Source organism: Pyxicephalus adspersus, chromosome 9 (genome assembly GCF_032062135.1).
Source record: "Pyxicephalus adspersus chromosome 9, UCB_Pads_2.0, whole genome shotgun sequence".
NCBI lineage: Eukaryota > Metazoa > Chordata > Amphibia > Anura > Pyxicephalidae > Pyxicephalus > Pyxicephalus adspersus.
In genome coordinates, this window is record NC_092866.1 from 33,557,854 (window position 1) to 33,563,511 (window position 5,658).

General features: G+C 43.4%; 1 long non-coding RNA gene across 1 annotated transcript in view; it reads left to right on the forward strand.

Annotated features, from left to right (window-relative positions):
* The window catches only part of LOC140337598 (uncharacterized), a 402,692-nt gene extending 400,975 nt beyond the window's left edge, over nucleotides 1-1,717 (forward strand). Inside the window, exon 2 of the long non-coding RNA XR_011922099.1 lies at nucleotides 17-1,717. This is a non-coding gene — a long non-coding RNA (uncharacterized lncRNA). The remainder of the gene's footprint in view (nucleotides 1-16) is intronic.
* The last annotated feature ends 3,941 nt before the right edge of the window (nucleotides 1,718-5,658 follow it).

Below are 5,658 nucleotides of genomic sequence, written 5' to 3' on the forward strand. Positions count from 1 at the left end.
GGGGGAAAAGTGCTAGGTCTTATTTTCGGGGTAGGTCTTACTTTCGGGGAAACACGGTAGTAATATTGCTACCAAAAACAGTGATTGATCAGGTTATTCAAACTACTGTTATTCTGAATATCGCATTTCTCTTAATTCAATTCTATTGTAGACTATGGTATTCACCACTATCGAAGTAGCTAATGCCACCTAACAAATGAAAGTGATAATCAAGCTGCCATTTGGTTAATCTGGTAGTCATGTTTATATTGAAAACAGCAATCTGAAAAATGGTGATCCTGCTGAAATGTTATCTTTTAAGCTGATCTCCATTCATACCAACTTTGAAGCATTTAGATTGAAATTTAACTTAGGATAACTTTGCTGATTTAGGGTCTGGGTTTGCTGTCATTGAGTAAATTCTGCATTATAGCAAAGTGCGCTTGTAGAGAATGCAAGGCTGTCTGCAAAGGTTAAAGTATAAGCAGTAATGAATCTATTAACACAATAATGATCTGATAGCACACCAGCAAATCCATCACGTAATGGCTCACAAAGAACAAATGAAGGATTGTGGATTGGCCTAATTAATCCTTGACCTTAATCTCATTAAAATGTTCTATTGATTTTGAAATGGCAAACCATGGAAGGAAACGCACAAACATTGTAACTAAAAGAATTTCTCATGGGGAAGTGTGTGTCAGACACTGATGGGAAGTTGCAATAATGTCTACAATAAGAAATTTCTGATAAAGCAGCTAATACCAACTCATGGGGCTATAGATTTACCTAATTTAATAAATAAGGCAAATTGTTCCATTTTTTGTGTTTTTATTTTTATTGTGGTTGATTGCACAATAGACATAGAAAATGGTAATTAAACTGAAAACAAAATATGGATAATGGGCATTAAATAAATATAAAGAATAGGCACACTCGGGCCTATTTAGGTAAATATTAGGCAAAATATCATTGTAAGTCCTGAGAAAACTGACAACATGACACAAAATTCACACAATATCCTGACATTACCTAATTGCAAAAGAGTAACGGGTCAACCAAAGGGATCTGCAACCTAAAAAATGGCTTGTTCAGACCTGCAGTAAAAAAAAAATGTTACCCCTCCTGGACACCGGCTATGTACACCTAGCTGTCCAGAATTATTTTAAAGCCTAGTTAAAAAAAAAAAAAAAAAACATCTACCCAGGCAGTTGCAAATGTCTGCAAACTATTTTTTTTACACACTTTCAATTCAAGTCTATAGAGGCAGCAAAGGTGGCAAAGCACCCCAGGCATCCAGAAAACTATACATGTAAATGTTGCTGTCTCCTGCTGTCTGTCAAATGAAGGATAATGAACAGATCTATTCAGTCCAATGTCAACTGTTTTTTGCAAGTATTTTTGATCAGTAAAACTGAATTTGAGAGGATGTACTTGTGTGTGTGTGTGTGTGTGTGTTTTTAAGTATGTCACCTTTGTGTGCAGGAATAGTTGAAATACAGATTTAATGTGTGCAGGATTAAATTTAATGTGCTGCCACAATCTTCTGTATTAACGTGCAGTCATGGCAAAAAATGCCCATTTGAAGACAAAAAAAATCAAGTCTAAATTCAAGTGCTAATTCCCATTAATGGTTGGATATCTAAAGAAAATGTACCTAATCCAACTTTTATCTTTTTACCCTATTGATAATCTCTTCTGTTACTTTAATAAAAAATATTGAACAAGAAGAAAAAAACATGGCAGCTGTTTTAACCAATTCCTGATATGCTAATACAAATTTAGATACAATCACATTTTAAAATAGGTGTCCACAACATGCAAATCTTGAACTGTGGGCTCTGGGCGCCACCATCTTCTCTTCCTGTTCTTCATCCTACGTCACCCGACCTAGGTGTGAGATCAGTTGACATGCTCTCACTGTGCATCCGTGAGATAATCCAAAGTGTGACTCGGGGTGGATTTTACTTGCAAAAAGCGGTAATCCGGAGTCACACTCGGGGTCGCTTTAGGCTAAGAAATTATATTCTGCAAGCGATTTACCAACCCACATCCATAAGGTAAAAAAAAATTTTTTCAATCACCCTTAACAACCCAAGTGACTAAGTGACCTAAGTTTTACCTCACATAAGGTGTTTGATTATTCATTATAGATAAGGCTTTGTCCTATCTTTACCACTGTGACATCAACAAGTGACCTGGCATTCCCACATGTTAAAGGTAAACCCTCTGTTCATTTCGTATAACTTTTTCTTACATAATGAAATATCCACTTCTTTATAACTTACCCTAACAATCCATATTGCTCATCGCCCCTAGGAATATCAATCCATACCTAACGATCCCAATCCCTGGAATTCACCTTCTGAATACACATTCTTAAAGAACATTCTTGCAATCCTACCTACTCCTAATAATGTTTGGTGATGGATGCAAGGATCAGTTCCCATATTACCTAGTAAACACACCCTTACCCTGCTAAAATGCCAAATACTAGGTATGTACACTTATACTAAATTTCACTGATTTATTTGGACCCCCTGTCCTATACTCAATGTGTTTGATGTATGATTTGAGAATATTTATTTTACACTTTATTGCAAACTACCAGGATTAGTGTTGGTCGAATAGCTCTCTATTCGATTTGACCGTTATTCGGTCGAATAATGCATAATTATTCGGTTGATCGAACTTCAAATTCGAACTCTATTAAAGTCAATGGGGGAAAAATTCGGGTTGTTTTTCTGGACTGTGTAGAGCTTCTACAGCCTATAAATACATTTAAAAAGACATGTCAAGACTCCCCTAGCTCTGCACAACACCGTACAAGTAAAAAAAATAAGGAAGTCTTTTTTCTGTTGCTGGCAAGGCCATTTTATGGGGCAGTCAAGGGAACATGCCAGATTTTATACGGTCCCCAAATAGAGGCAGAGAGGGACACAAGGGGGTTCCTCTGGTCCAAAAATTAGCCACCAGGTTTCACCGCTCCGTTACAAGCCATACACAGGCTTCAGAGTACAGGCAGAGGTCTCTGAGGTGGGTCTTTTAGTCAAAAAATTAGCCAGCTAGACAGCTCTGTTATAAGTTACAAGTGACAGGTGGCAGTAGCAGGAGGAGGAGGCGGTGGGCACTGAGACAGAGTGGGGACCGCATTGGTAACTGGCATCTAGAGCTGGGTGTAGTGCATCATCAATGCCACCTAGTTGGCTGTAATGCCATATTTATGAATGGAGTACTGACAGGTGGCAACAGCAGGAAGAGGAGGCGGTGAACCCTGAGACGGATCGTGGCCAGCATTGGTAACTGGCATCCAGAGCTGGGTACTGGGCAGGCGGCATCAGTTACAGCATGTGGAGGAGGCAGTGGGCCCTGAGAAGGAGCAAGGACGGCATTAGAGGTTGAGGCCATCACCTAAATGGACAGTGTAGAAGCTGTAGCTATTGGAGACATGAATGGATGAACGAGATTCCAATCTCTGTCCCTACCTACTATGTAGTGAAACCACATGAAACAGAACGGGCTTGGCGGAATCAGCGGGGAAAGAACACCCTGTTGAGCTTGAGTCTAGTCTGGAATCTAGAGCTGGGTACTGGGCAGTGGGCAGGCAGCAGCAGTAACAGCATGAGGAGGAGGCGGCAGGCACTAAAACAGTGTGGACAGCATTGTTAACTGCCATCTAGAGCTGGGTACCGGGCAGGTGGCGGCGGCAGCAGCAACAGCAGGAGGAGGAGGAGGAGGAGGCAGTTGGCCCTAAGACAGAGCAGGGACAGCATTACAGCTTGAGGCCATCATCCTTTATTGACGGTGTAGCTATTGGGATGAATGAGATTCCCACTGTCCCTACAGTGGCGGTGGGCCCTGAGACGTAGTGTGGATGGCTGTGTTACTCCTCCTGCTCTTACTGCTGCCACCTGCCCACTGCCCAGTACCCAGCTCTAGATGCCAGACTAGACTCAAGTTCAAGAGGGTCTTTTTTTCCCGCTGATTCTGCCAAGCCCATTCCCTTTCATGTGGTTTGGCTACATAGTAGGTAGGGACAGATTGGAATCTCGTTCATCCATTCATTTCTCCAATAGCTACAGCTTCGACACTGTCCATATAGGTGATGGCCTCAACCTCTAATGCCCTCCTTGCTCCGTCTTAGGGCCCACTGCCTCCTCTTCATGCTGTTACTGCTGCCGCCTGCCCAGTACCCAGCTCTGGATGCCAGTTACCAATGCTGTCCACGCTCCGTCTCAGAGCCCACCACCTCCTCTTCCTGCTGTTCCTGCTGCACGCCCCAGGCTTAATCAATATGAGCCATCAAGATGCAGGTATATTTCCGATGAGCCAGCTGATTCGAGTGGGTGGAATCTTTAACCCTGGAGCGCAGCTCGAAGCATAAGTGGAAGTGCAGGTCATCACATCCAATTGGTGCAAATCTGCCAGTGTGGCGCTATAGAAATTCCCTTCTATGATGTCCCAGCGCACATTAGGAATTGGGTACTCCAGCACTTCACCAGCTTTGAATCCAACAGACATGGACATGTTGCATATCACCAGACATTTGGGGCTCAGCACCTCGGTGAGCCGAATAAACAGGTGGTCCAGGTTGGTTTTGTACATTTGCAGTGATTGCTCATGATACCTGATAACATCCTATATATACGAGTTGATGATGACAACGTTGAGGTCCATGTTGGAAATTGGCCAGCACGCTCTCTATATACTCCGAAGAAACACGGGTCAGGAAATAGAACCGTACAAGTTGGTGGTCAGTTCTGTAATGACGCATTTGGCGGTAAATTTTGCCATTGTGCCCAGAGATCACCCAATGTGTCGTTTGCAAATGACATCTCACCCTTCCCTTTTAGCTGCTTCTCAGTCCGAAACTCATCATTCTGCAGTATTTTTACAAGATCCTTGTTGACGGATCTTTGAATGGAGTCTCCCAAGACAGCCACATAATTGTTGTGGAGAAGTATCCGGACGTCTGCTGAGCTCAATAACCTCATGACTTAATGTGGTCATCCAGGACCTCTCGGTTCCTGTTAAATATACCGGTGTCTCCCATCTCATCCCCCCAACGTATACAGAGGGACTGCTGTCCCATTTCCCAGTTCCGGGGTAACATACACAGAAATTCAGTCCGATAAAGCGTGGTACCGATGGATGAAGCAGAAGACATGGCCTTCTACATTCAATCACAAATTCCAGATTCCACTTGCATTACACATATCAGGGTGTCATTAAAGATGCACTACACCCAGCTCTAGATGCCAGGTGCTAATGCCTTCCACACTCCGTCTCAAGGCCTGCTATCGAGTGAAAGCACATGAAAGGAAAGGGGGCTTGGCAGAATCAGCGGGGAAAGAAAATCCTGTTGGGCTTGAGTCTAGTCTGGCATCTAGAGCTGGGTACAGGGCAGTGGGCAGGCAGCAGCAGTAATAGTAGAAAGAGTAGGCGGTGGGCCCTGAGTAGTGTGGATGGCATTGTTAACTGGCATCTAGAGATGGGTACTGGGAGGAGGAGGCGGTAGGCCCTGAGATGGAGCAAGGACGGCATGGTTGAGGCCATCACCTATATGGACAGTGTAGAAGCTGTAGCTAGTGGAGACATTGCTGTGGTTAACTGGCATCTACAGCTGGGTACTGGGTACTGGGCAAGCGGCAGCAGTAACAGCAGGAGGAAGAGGTGGTG